The sequence below is a fragment of the Sitophilus oryzae genome, unplaced genomic scaffold (assembly GCF_002938485.1).
Source record: "Sitophilus oryzae breed Bouriz unplaced genomic scaffold, Soryzae_2.0 scaffold_1387_pilon_pilon, whole genome shotgun sequence".
Lineage (NCBI taxonomy): Eukaryota > Metazoa > Arthropoda > Insecta > Coleoptera > Curculionidae > Sitophilus > Sitophilus oryzae.
Window position 1 is genome coordinate 27,666 of NW_022146045.1, and position 12,736 is coordinate 40,401.

A 12,736-nucleotide genomic window follows, 5' to 3' on the forward strand; every position below is an offset into this window, starting at 1 on the left:
TAAATTATTTTATTACCTTTTCTTTGTTACTTAAATTACTTTGTTTTATATTTCCTTCCTGGCTACTAAACTGTTATAAGAGCGATCCATTTTCTACAATTTATAGTGGAGGTTTACGCAAACTAAAATATTTATACAAACGATAGAGTTTCCCCTGGAAAGCTTAATTTGATTTCCTACCCCCTTAGAGTATAAAATTTGCACATGGTGCAAAAGGTTTTAATTCAATTACTCCACGATTTTCCTTGGTAATGCTGTTGTTGCGACTGCTAGATTGCTCTTTCTGTTTACTGTTAAATGCGTAACCGTAAACTACGCAAATGCCAAGATTTTACATAAAGAGAGAATTATTTTTAAAGAAAATAAAACCTTTGAGTAAGTAGAGAGAAATTTAATTAGTAAAAAGACACAATTAGTGTCTTTTATTTTAATTCATGTAGGTGTAGATTGTAGAGGAAGCGGAGATCACCAAGTTAATCACCGCGACCTTATATAGATCTATTGTGTCACCATTTCTTGAGTTATAATTCATCATACAGTCTCAGGGCTTTGTCTCAAGCCAGTATCTGAGACGGTTTTACAGAGGTTAGTTCTCCATCTCCAATTAGTCGTACCAAAGTTTATGGCACAAATGGTTGTCGTCTCGGCGAACTCAATAATGAAGTGTTCTAGTGTTTCCTCATTTTCCCCATAGAGTCTGCATTCGCTGTTGTTTCTTGGCTTCAATCTAATGAGGTGTTTACCTATTGAGTGTCCTGTTTAAAACTCCATGACAATCCGAAGATAGTAACAATCTTGATAATAGTAAGAATCAATGAGTCCTAAGAAATTTCTTCGAGTGTTTTAGACTGTTGGAGGATTGCCATTCCAAGTTACGGATGGAGTCTTCCAGGTTCTTGAGTTCTGCTTTAAGTTGGTTTCCAATTGAAAAGTATAACGGTTCTGGTCCAGTTAGTGGAGTGTTCACTCCTTTTTCTAGCTAGAGCGTTTTCCTTTTGATCATCTTCTGTCCCTTGGTGGGTTGGCAACCAGAGTAGGAGGACTTTATTTTATTTGCCTAATTTGTTAAGCTTCTCTAGGCAATCTTTGACCAACTTCAGAACAACTGGTCTCTTTTAAGTCTGATTAACTATAGGATAAGATTTATTAAGTCTGCTTTATTATAGGATAAGTCATTTCTTATTTCCAATACACCGTAAGATAAGTTGTACGTACCTTTCAATAGCGTAGATTTCTGCCTGGGAGATGCTTGGTATTGGATCAAATATTGGATTTTGGGCCAAATATTCCTATCTCCGTCCTTGCTTTACCTAAGTAGGTAAAGCAAGGACGTAATTAACAATAACGTAAGTACGTTATGGTATGACTTTTTAACTACTGAGCAAACGTTTCTTTCTTAGTATTAATCTACTAGTATTAGTGCTTTTATTTTAACTCTTTGGTGATACATGACCCGCAACATTAATGTCAAATAATATGATAATTGTCTATTGGTATAAGGCAATTTTATGCCTTATACCAGTTGTGAAAGTTCACCTTCCTGTTGCTATTAAATACCCCATTTCTATAATAACTCTGAACTTTAAATTTTTCACGATAATAAACAGATCTATTTAACATTATATACCGGGTGCGTCTCAAAACTGGCTCACTCCTATAACTTTTTAAAATGGGATTGATTGGCGCGTTCAATTATTTTTGAACATTTCCTGTTCCTCCAGAAATCCATTTCATTTTTAAGTAGAACCCTCTGTATATTTTTACTTTATTTGATAGAAAATGACATTCTGAATAGAATGATATATCATATGTCAACTATTGGCATTTTCGCTTAAAAACAAATCGTATTTTAAATTTCAATCTAGAGTGTTAGTAGTATGTAATCTATGGATATGTCAAAAACTCTAATGTTTAATGAAGGAGCCTTGAAAAAATAGATTTAATAGTATAATGTTTTTCGTGGCTTGTCCTGGCCGGGTAAAAGATGCTAAAAATCGTATTTTTAATCATATCTCAATTTTTTCAAATGGAACAAGGATGGCTCATTAGCATGTTTGGAAAAAGAATTTTTTGAGAATAATTTGGTACCAAACACTTGCTATTTCGAGTCGTTAATTATTAGTTATTAGTCGTAATAAATTGTCGTTATGAACCACATGTTACAATTATTTCAAATAAACCATATGCGAACATGTCAAAGGTTGATGTATGATATGTCATTCTATACAGAGTGTCATTTTCTATCGAACAAAGTAAAAAATACCAAGGGTGTTATGCAAAAATCAAAAGTTGTGGTAATTTCCAGTGAAACAGGAAGTGACCAAAAACAATTGAATACGTCAATCAGTCCTAATTTATGTCATATATTAATATACCAAATCTTGTTTTTTTTATCTGAAAAAATAGAAATGTTTTATAGGGGTGAGCCACTTTTGAGACGCTCACCCAAATAATAGAATACCTTAAATCTACACTCACCGGTACAAAAACAGACACCTTAAAATTTTGATGTACTTTAAAGTTTAATATATCTTGTTCTAGTTGGCCGATTTTCATGTTTTTTAAGCAATTTGTAGCTAAATTATTTGGCTTTTTAGTGTTTGTTTCTAAATTAAAAATAAAAGTTTCTATCTGTCAATTATACGAGGGAAAACAAAATGTTAATATATTGGTGAAACTTTGAAACACCCTGTAGAATATGTTAACAAAGTAAGGAATTTAAAAATCATTTTATCATCTAGATACGTCTTTTCTCGATAATTTGTTTTTTGATTCATCACAATAGCTTTATTTTTATTGGAGATATTCGCTTTTAATAAACCAAAAAATAATAAACATTCTTCAAGATATAACAACACAGGATAATTTGTTTTATTTACAGTACAAATTACATCACTAAATTAAGACCGTCGTAAAACTTTATGCTGATCTTAAAATGTTCCACTCTCCTCTAATGCTGATTATCCTTTGCTATTCATCTTCTTCAATGTCGCGATGTTTACTCTCTACAAGCGCAAAGCTTGTCATGTAGAACATCGCAAACTTTTCATTGACGAATTTCCCTTTTAATTGCGCATTTTCTTTCAAAGCTATTCAAGTTCTCCAACGTAAGCGTCTTTTCTTTATTATGAGAAAAAAAGGAAATAGAAATCTTTGTTCAAATTTAAACTGAGCGATTCGAAGTATAAATTAAAATGTAAAATGTTGATTACAGTTAAGTGAGAGGAGTAAATCGCTGTTTTTTTTTGGTATTGTATTTTAACATTAATTTGATAAAATAATTTCCGTATCAGGTGGCCAAAAAAGACCAAATATTATTTTACAATTTTTAATTCCACTACTGAAAATAATATTATAAAAAATAAGATGCTTTAGATTTTTATTTCTATTTTTGTATTAAAGTTTTAAATATGGTAAAACAGAATTTTCAAAAAAATAATGTTCAAACAGCAAACTTGACATCTCATACCGGCTGCGTCTCAAAAGTGGCTCACCCCTATAACTTTTTTATTTTGTCAGATAAAAAAACGAAACGTGGTATGTTAGTATACGATATAAATTAGGATTGATTGACGTATACAATTGTTTTTTTCGCATATGGTTTAATTGAAATTGTAAAATGCGGTTTATAACGACAATTTGACTCGAAATACCAAGTGTGTGGTGCCTAATAATTCGTAAAAATATAATTTTTCCAAATATACTAATGAGCCACCCTTGTTCCATTTGAAAAAATTCAGATATGATTAAAAATACGATTTGGGCATCTTTTAACCGGCCAGAACAAGACACGAAAAACATTAGACGATCAAAGCTATTTTTCCAAGGCTCCTTGATTAAAAATTAGTCTTTTTAACACAGTCATGGTACTCTAGATTGAAATTTAAAATACGATTTTTTTAAAGCGAAAATGTCAAAAGTTGAAATATGACATGACATTCGTCATAATAACTTGATATAACATTCGTTGTAATTTTTTCTAAAATTCTGTAAATAATATGGAAACTAATTCTGGATTTCTCGTTTTCATTATAAAAAAATAAATTAGCAAACAGACAGTAATAATCTGTCTAGTCTTTAATAATTAATTATGTTATTTAATTCTTTTATAAAAATAACTGTTAAAAATAGATAAAATTATTGCTTAAAATATAAACTCACTGTGTTCAAACTTTCTCCCCCATTAGCATAACTATACATATTGGGACTGAAGAAATCCTCAAAAAAGCCCCCAATACAGGACTTTTGTTTATTTCCCCAACTCACCCCAAAAAAGTTTCACTTTTCATCTTATATTTTCATTCAAAATTACGGCCCCAGAAAGTTTAAAATAGCGTAAAAATTACTCCCGTTTCTTGTAGCATAATGCGCCTTTTTGCCAGTGTTCAAAAGAGAATTATCCATTGACTGAGTTATTTTATTTTTCGCATTTTCCACACCGTAGTGCAAAGTACAACGTTTTTTTAAATTACATCTAGTCTAATAAAAATAAAACGTAGTATTTATTTAAATTAACATCATAAAGAAAAGTATTATACGAGTGTTACACCAGCTGGAAATAGAAAATTTTAAATTGTAAATGCTTTTAAATTTATTAGTATCAGCAGTGGGGTGTGTCAGTTAACTCTAGTAATCAAATTTTTATTTATTATTGTTTTTATTTATGTTTCCCATAAAGCTTCATTCAGAGTCGAGAATAGTGGTTTTAAAACTTGTTAAAACTAATACAGTCAAAACGCAATCGATTATTATTATTCGAACACACGTCCATACATAAAAAATTATTCTTAATAGAAACAGACCCTTGTATATGGATTTTTAAAGTAGCTCAACCTAAGACGTTTATGGATGTAAGGCACCAGATGGCGGGGAGTATTTCACGGTCTTTTACTACAGAAAAATATTTTTTGTTACTCTGAATTTTGAAGCGACCAATAAAAACAGAGAAAATAAAAATCGATAATTTTCGGACTGTGCCAATTGGTTACTAATCGACCAGATACTTTTTGTCTATTAGATATGCTATAAAAGCTGGTAATTATACAATTCGACCATTGTAAATACCCGACAAATTCCGCAAGGCCGACAAGACCGATGCTTTTCACTGATAAGAAAAAAAAATGTTTGTTTAGGTAATTTTCGAGATATTTTTCTTTCTGAATGCACATTTTTAAAGTATTTTATATTCTTTGTCCGCTTGATCTATTATACTGGTCGCACGTATCGAAGTTCTGTTTCTTCTAGTTTTAAAAAATGTTCTTATTTCTTTGTAGTGGTTGTAGTGTAAAATTAGATTAATTTTATTAAGTTTAATTATAATGTTTAGTGTAGAATACCACAAATAGTTTAGTAGTGTTTTTCTAGTTTATTATTTTGTAGTTAACTAGTAGGTGAAGGGATAATTTGGTTATTTTTTCTTTTTGTTTGATTAATTAGTAAGTTTGATAATTTTTTCAGTGTAGAATACAAGAAGTAGTTGTGTAGTGTTTTTATAAGAGATTATATTAGTTTATTTTGTAGATGAGTAGTAGGTGAAGGTATTTGGGTATTTTTCTTTTTTGTTTTTCTTCTAATTGTAGTAATTCTATTAAGTATTGTGATAGATACACTATATTTTCCTTCAACTTCATTGAAATGTGCATTATCATATAATTTTGGTTTTCTGGTAGTAGAATATACGAAAAAAAATCTGATCAAATTTATTCTAAATTATATTAATCGAGTCTTATTAATAAAATTAATCTAGTCAAATAATAATAATAGTTAGTTTCTAAATACTACACAGGGTGAGTTTCCTACAATGTTCTCTATGGGTATCTCGGAAACTACTGGAGATAGAGAGTCGGTTAAATGGGGAAAGAATGGCAGTTTTGTGGGGTCATAAATATGCGCCTTTCGGATTTTTCGGAGAACTCTAGATATTTAAAAAAAATTTTTGGCTATTTTAAAACTTTTGTCTCTAATTCCATTATAATCTACCGTATGATCGAATAAAAACGGCGTCAACGATGTCGAGGAAAATAACGAAAATAATCGATATTTTTGACTCCGCCCCGAAAGGTTCACGATTTGTCCTCCAGTTGGCAGCACATTTTGTCTAGTCGGTTGAACAACTTTAAGAATATATAAACAAGGGTCAGACCTTAACATTATACAGGGTGAGTCTTAAATAAGTGCAAATATTTTTAGGGGTAGTATATTTCGACCTGGGAAACACTATTATGAGGTTTATTTCGCGAAAGAAAATTTTGAATTTTTTGAAAAATTCTTGAAAATTTTTTTAGGTTTCAGTTAAAAAACATAATTTTTTGATAATATGGGAACACAGGTAGTAGAATAAATTTATAAGAAAAAAATCAGCAAAGATCCAGTGGTTCTCAAAATTTAAGCAAAAAATATTATTTTTCCGAAATTTTCAAAGTAAAATAAATCGGTTATTTTGGACTTATTTGAAAAACGGTAAAGAAAAAATATGTTTCTTTAATCGAGATCTACCAGCTCTGAAAGTATTTGCACTTTTTAATTTAAAACTCACCCTGTATATGAATTATTTAAAAGAAGAAATAATTATCCGATTCTCTAACACTTTTTCAGAACTTTAAGCTTGCATATTCCTAGATCAATAATCTCCCTCTTTAAAAAAGAAATCTTACAAGTGAGAAACCGTATTTCTGTAAACATCGCACGTTATCGACCGCCCTCAGACACCACACTTTCCAAAATTTTCCAGTTTTTATCGCTAAATTTCCTCACAGATTATCGTTGGGTAAAGTTCGCAATGGTGGAAAAATTACTTCCCGCGTAATGCGCCTTTTCATATTCGCCATTCAAAGGAAAATAGCAAGCAGCCTGTGCAATCTCGGGCTGGAAACTTTCCATGATTTTCCAGTTCTTATTAAAACGTTCCGAATTCGAGGTAAAAAGCAGCGATTTTGCTTGTCGACGAAATGCAGAAAGACGCAATGGAACGGTCGAAGAAAATAAATTGTTATGCAAATGCTTTCGATCATATACCACCATGGAAAAGATTTACTAGTACGTGTAGTTTGGATGAAAAGAGATAGAAGGGATTCAACAATCCTTCTTAACTTCTTAAATAGTTACTTTGGGTCTCGGATTTTGGGAATGATTTTCGAGATAAAATGGCGGTTCCCTTAGAAGCGATAAGTCTGTCACTATTTTCGATTGGTACATATCTGGATTTACAGTGCCAATTTTACATATAAAGTGTTAAAGTTTTCAATATTTATGAAATTTTTCATCAAAATGAAATTAGATACTAGATATTATTACTTAAAGTTTGGTATTATTAGTGAAACTATAAACTGTGAAACCACAAAGCTTCATTCAGAATCTCGCAATTAGTGGAATAAAATAATGGTTTCAATTACACTTTATACTATTTAGTTTACGATCATTCACAATGTTTAAAAAACATAATTAAAATTAATAGAATATCCTAGCAATAACTTGCATTAGTCAGTTGTATCCATAGAGAAAACCTAATAATTAGCTTAAAAACAATCAAATTTTTATTTGTAACCACAATTTCTCTTGACGGAAGATAATCAAAGGCCAAAATGACATCTCTCGCAAATTTTGAAGTATAATTAGTAGAAAGGTTAAAAGTTTGATAACTTTTTCTACTAATTGAAAATTTCTACCACTAATTTTGACGTTCTGATTGCTTATATTGAAATTAAAGGAACAAACTTCTACGGTAATTGAAACCACTAATTTATTCCACTAATTGCGAGGTTCTGAATGAAACTTAACGTTACAAAATTGGCAATACTATTGTAAAAATAAATCAAGGATTGGATTTGATTCAATTGTCGTTTCCTTAGTTAAACTTAGAAAAAATTCAACTATATTTCCATGTTTTTTAACACATTCTACATTTTCTCTAAAACGGTATAGAAATTTGGAAAAGAATAAACGGGATTAACCATTTTAGAAAATTCTCAAAATGTCAATAATAAAAAAGTGTGTTCCTTGTAAAGACAATCCGGGGACATACCGCATAACACCGGACTAATTAAATTTATTATAAACAAATATCCAAACTGGGTATTATAAGATACACCCTTTATCCTAGCCATAACTTAAGAATATATGATTAGCATTTGTTGACAATAATAGTTCAAATGGTACTGTCAGCACTTAAAATCAAAAATAATTTTAAATTAAATTAAGTAAATACTTGTACTCAAAATTCTTCGTTTTTACAAGTTAGTATACTAAATAAGATTTCCTAAACAAGTCATTGAAATATTTTAATTTATATAATGTAATTTTTAATAAAGTGTACCTCTATCTGTATTTTTTTTAAACACTATAATTAAACCTGAGCATAAAACGGTCAAAAAATTAATTAATCTATTTGTTGTATAGCACAGAATGCATCTTTTCGTATTTGACATTTAAACGAAAATAGCAAGAAAAAATAGTGGTAAAAAGATAAAATAAAATAAGTGAAGAAAATAAATTGCTATGCAGATACGTACTTGCTTTGATCGTACAGTAATATTGAAAATGTTTACTAGTGCGTACAGTTCGAATAAAATAGATACGAAGTAAAATCCATCTTAACTTCTTAAATACCTACTTTGGCGCACAGCACCTGATAACGATTTGGAAGATTAAATTGCCGTTCCCTTAGAAGCAATACTCCACTTAATCGTATCAACTGGTACAAAACTAGATTTATAGCGTGTGTTCAATTTTATTTTTTAGTGAAATTCAGAACTGCAATGAAAAAATCGTGCTTTAAAATTTGGCGATCGTACGTCTTATTGGATAGTTTACAGTTATTGATTATGCATGGGTGCACAATGCTACACATTTTTATGGTCAAGTGCTGCACAATCAAAAATTATCTGGTGGCAATACTGCATGTTTGTGTGATAATGACTGCTTGCTGCTGATATGTACAAGAACAGACACGGCAGGTGAAAATCTAACAAATAGGGTAAATTTAATTTATATATATTTTTTTTCCATAGTAACTGTTAAAATTGCTTTATATCTATCAAAAATAGTAGATAAAATAGTACTTTAAGCGGAAGGGTAGATTAAATGATACTTTAACAGCGAGGATAGGTTAAAAACTTCATTTCTTCTCGCACGTTTTATATATTGTTTCTATTTTTGAAAATGTTTGTATTCCTTTTCATAAGTTATTCGGGATTTAAATGAAAGAAAGAAAGAAAGAAAGAAAGAATTATATATATTATATTGAAAAAAAATATTGACTAAAAACTGACAACTAAAGAGACAGCTTTATTTATTTGTCAAATTACATAGAAACCAACGCCAACCCAGCACAATATTTTTTCTACTCGTAATACATTCTGTGTGGTCAATATATTGTTACAAAAAATATCTTACAACAATATTTTATCGAATCTAAAGTTGAATATAATTAAATATTATGTACAATTTAATCCTGCTTAATTTTAAGCTTCAATATTAGCATAATGTACCACTAAAGGTCGTCCGACGAGGCCTTTTATTGATAAATAAATATTCCTAAATATATCACTCAAATATAAATAATTTCCTATGTTAGTCAAGTTTTAAAAATGGACTAAACTGGTAATTTGGCTTTAATAAAATCCTAAATAAAGTTCATTTTATCTTATTTCCACTTTTCTGGATATTGAGAAAATCTACGGTTAATATAAACTTTAGAAATATGGCTTCCGAAAAATTTCTTTAGCCCTCCACCATTTTTATAGCGTCACTGTAATTTTCAAGCAGCTCTCGCTTATAGAACTTGTAGCGTGTTATATTAATTGAAATAAAATCCTTTTAAAATACGGCAATATTTTTTAGAAATTCTCGAGAACTATAATCCTGCAATTTTCCGCTGGAAAAGTTTAAAAATTCGCATTTTCGTTGTTCGAGAATTTTATTTTCTGTTAAACCTCGAATAAAAGTGATTTAGAGAGAGATAGAATATGTCACAGTTTACTCTTTTTTACATTTTTTATTCCCTGAAAATGTCGGGATTTTTAAAAATAAATGGTTTGGTTTGTTTTTTTTAACTATATTACTATACGATATATCACAAAACTTAAAAGAAAAAAAAATATCTGGATATATTGTTCATTATTAGTAACAAATTAATCAATTTAATAACTAATTTATAAACTAGAAGTAATAATGGTAATACGAAAACTTGAAATAAATAAATAATAACAAAACTGAAGAAAACAATAGTCATAATAACATATTAATTAATGACGTAACAAAAATTTGCATATCTTTTTCAAAATTATAACATCTGTAATATTTTGTTTTTTTTATACAATAAATTAATATTCGCATTTGAATTCGCAAGTCTTTAAAAATCGATATTAAATTAAAAAATATATAAAATTTCAGTAATGTTCTCTGAATTTAAATTTTTTTAACAACAGCAGTATACAGTATGACCCCTGATCGTCTTTATGAGAAGAAAAACGTTTTTTCTAGTTTGTTATTAACATTTTAAGTAAAATGCTCCCTGTTTATACTTTTCCAAATTTCCATACTCCTTTAGCAAAAATATGAAAGTACGTTTGGTTTTTTTCTTGACTGAAAAAACGAAGATTTTAATTTTCTTTTCTCGGCTAAAAATCGGCTTTTTGTTTAAGAATCATGATCATATTATTTTTGTCTTAGACTTCTAAGAATTAGAAAAAAATCATCATTAATTAATTTTTAATTATACTACAAAAATAAAAATAAAATTGAAAAAACAGGTTTTTTTGAAAATCTCGAAAATCGTTTGAGTTAAAAAGCTAAAAATGTAGGTGAATTGTTTTGATTCGACACCAAATCGATCCCTTGAGTGCGATTCAAAAAAGCCGCGGGGGCAGATCTCCTATATTAATCCGGCTATACCCTTTAATAAATTTAAATTCCTGAAAAATTAAAAAAGGTGTGAGCCACTTTTGAGACGCACCCGGTATATTTGTAGATTGCTGGAACTCAGAGATATTTATCAAGAATAACAATTTCAGAGAAACTTAATATAAACTTTATCCAATATGTCTCCAAAAGTGCTGTATAAAATTCGTAACAACAAAGTTGGAATTTTAGCTCAGTTTTGATACAAATATCACGACCTGTTATCGATGTAATTTTGGCAAAAATAGAACAAAGCACATAAAAGTCGTTCGAAGCTAGTTCCCATTATATAAAATTCTACGTGTGTTTGGTGCACTTTTCTAGACAGTTTTTATTATTTTGTTTGTCGTCGAAGGAATTGACAAGTTTTACAACTCGGAAAAAGATTTTACGTAAAAGATTTCTACTAAACTTTTTACTTTCGCAGCGCTGCGCTGGAACGTTGAGTAGTTGAAACAGTATTCAATCTAAATTGTTTCCTGCAACTTTTGACACCATTGCCGCTTAAAGCTGCTGGAAAAGTAATTTTATTGTTTCCTAGTGGCTGCGAAACCATTATTCAATTGGAAAACAGAAAATTTCGCTAACACAATAATAACGCAGAAAAAATATATGACTTATTGGTAAATGTGCAGTTTCGTGTTTCTTTATAAATTCCTGTGAATGGGGAGTTGGGGACAGAAAGCTTTAGGGTAGCTTTTGTTAAGCATAGAATTTAGATCAAACTTTCTACGGCCTTTTTATTTATTTAGAATTCGGCCATACTTCCGTCATAAATATTTAACAGAAATTCTTGGCCTAGTTCCCCAATAAGGTAAATGCCAAAATGCAGAGTTTGTGAAATATATATGTTTATGCTTGGAAATTCTAAATGAAAGGAATTTAGATCCAGCTTTTATCAAAAATTACAAAATACATTTTTTATTTTTATTTAGTTTGTTTTTATATGCCACTATAATAAAAAATATTTGAGTTCAAATGTCTAGCAGGTTACACAAGATTAATGTATGTATATTAAGGTGTCCGTTATTTCCCAAGTTGATTTTTTTGCTGCCATCCTCTGAAATTTTAGTCCTTTTGCATTTAATTTTTTTGCATTTATATCCAAAGTAAATAACCCCCCCCCCCCTTCAGCTTCGACAAAGACAAGTACACTTTATACAGTGTATTGAAAAATTTAAGTAATTTTAAAATACGGAAATAAACGTATACAGGGTGTTTCAAAAAATCTCTCTTGAGGAGATTCCTCACGTAAAAATAAGATTTATTTTTCATATCAACGTAGGTCCGATTCTGCTTTGTTTCATAGCTACAAGGTGTTAAAGTTTTAATAATCTTTCGATTTATTATAATTTTCTTTTAGTACTTTTAGTAGTATTTTAGTACGAAAGTACTTTTAGTGATTCGAATGAGATTTTGAGGGTGAAAGTTATTATAAGTGCTACATATTTTAATGCTAAAAAAGTGTCGATAAATTCATCAGGGACGTGCATATGGGCTCTCACTGGAATATTTTTCAAAAAAAAACATGTGCGCCATTATTAATCAAAATAAATAAAATTAAAATATTATATTATATAATATATTTTACCTAATTTATAATTAAATATTATTACTGTTAGTTACTATTACTATTGGTCCATCGTACAGCAATTTCAAATAAAGAAATAATGGTATTTAAGATAATTACAAAATACCTAATTTTAAAAAGTTTTAACATCGTGTAACTCTAAAACTATGCATTTTCATACCCATGTTTATAGGAACTTTTTTTCATATTGTTTGATGAGGACTCAATGAATACTAATTTAAAACTTTTCCAAGTTAATGATATTATTAT

General features: G+C 29.4%; 1 protein-coding gene across 2 annotated transcripts in view; it reads right to left on the reverse strand.

Moving 5' to 3' along the window:
- The window catches only part of LOC115875438, a 158,160-nt gene that overhangs the window by 12,333 nt on the left and 133,091 nt on the right, over positions 1–12,736 (reverse strand). The gene's annotated exons all lie outside the window — the stretch shown is intronic.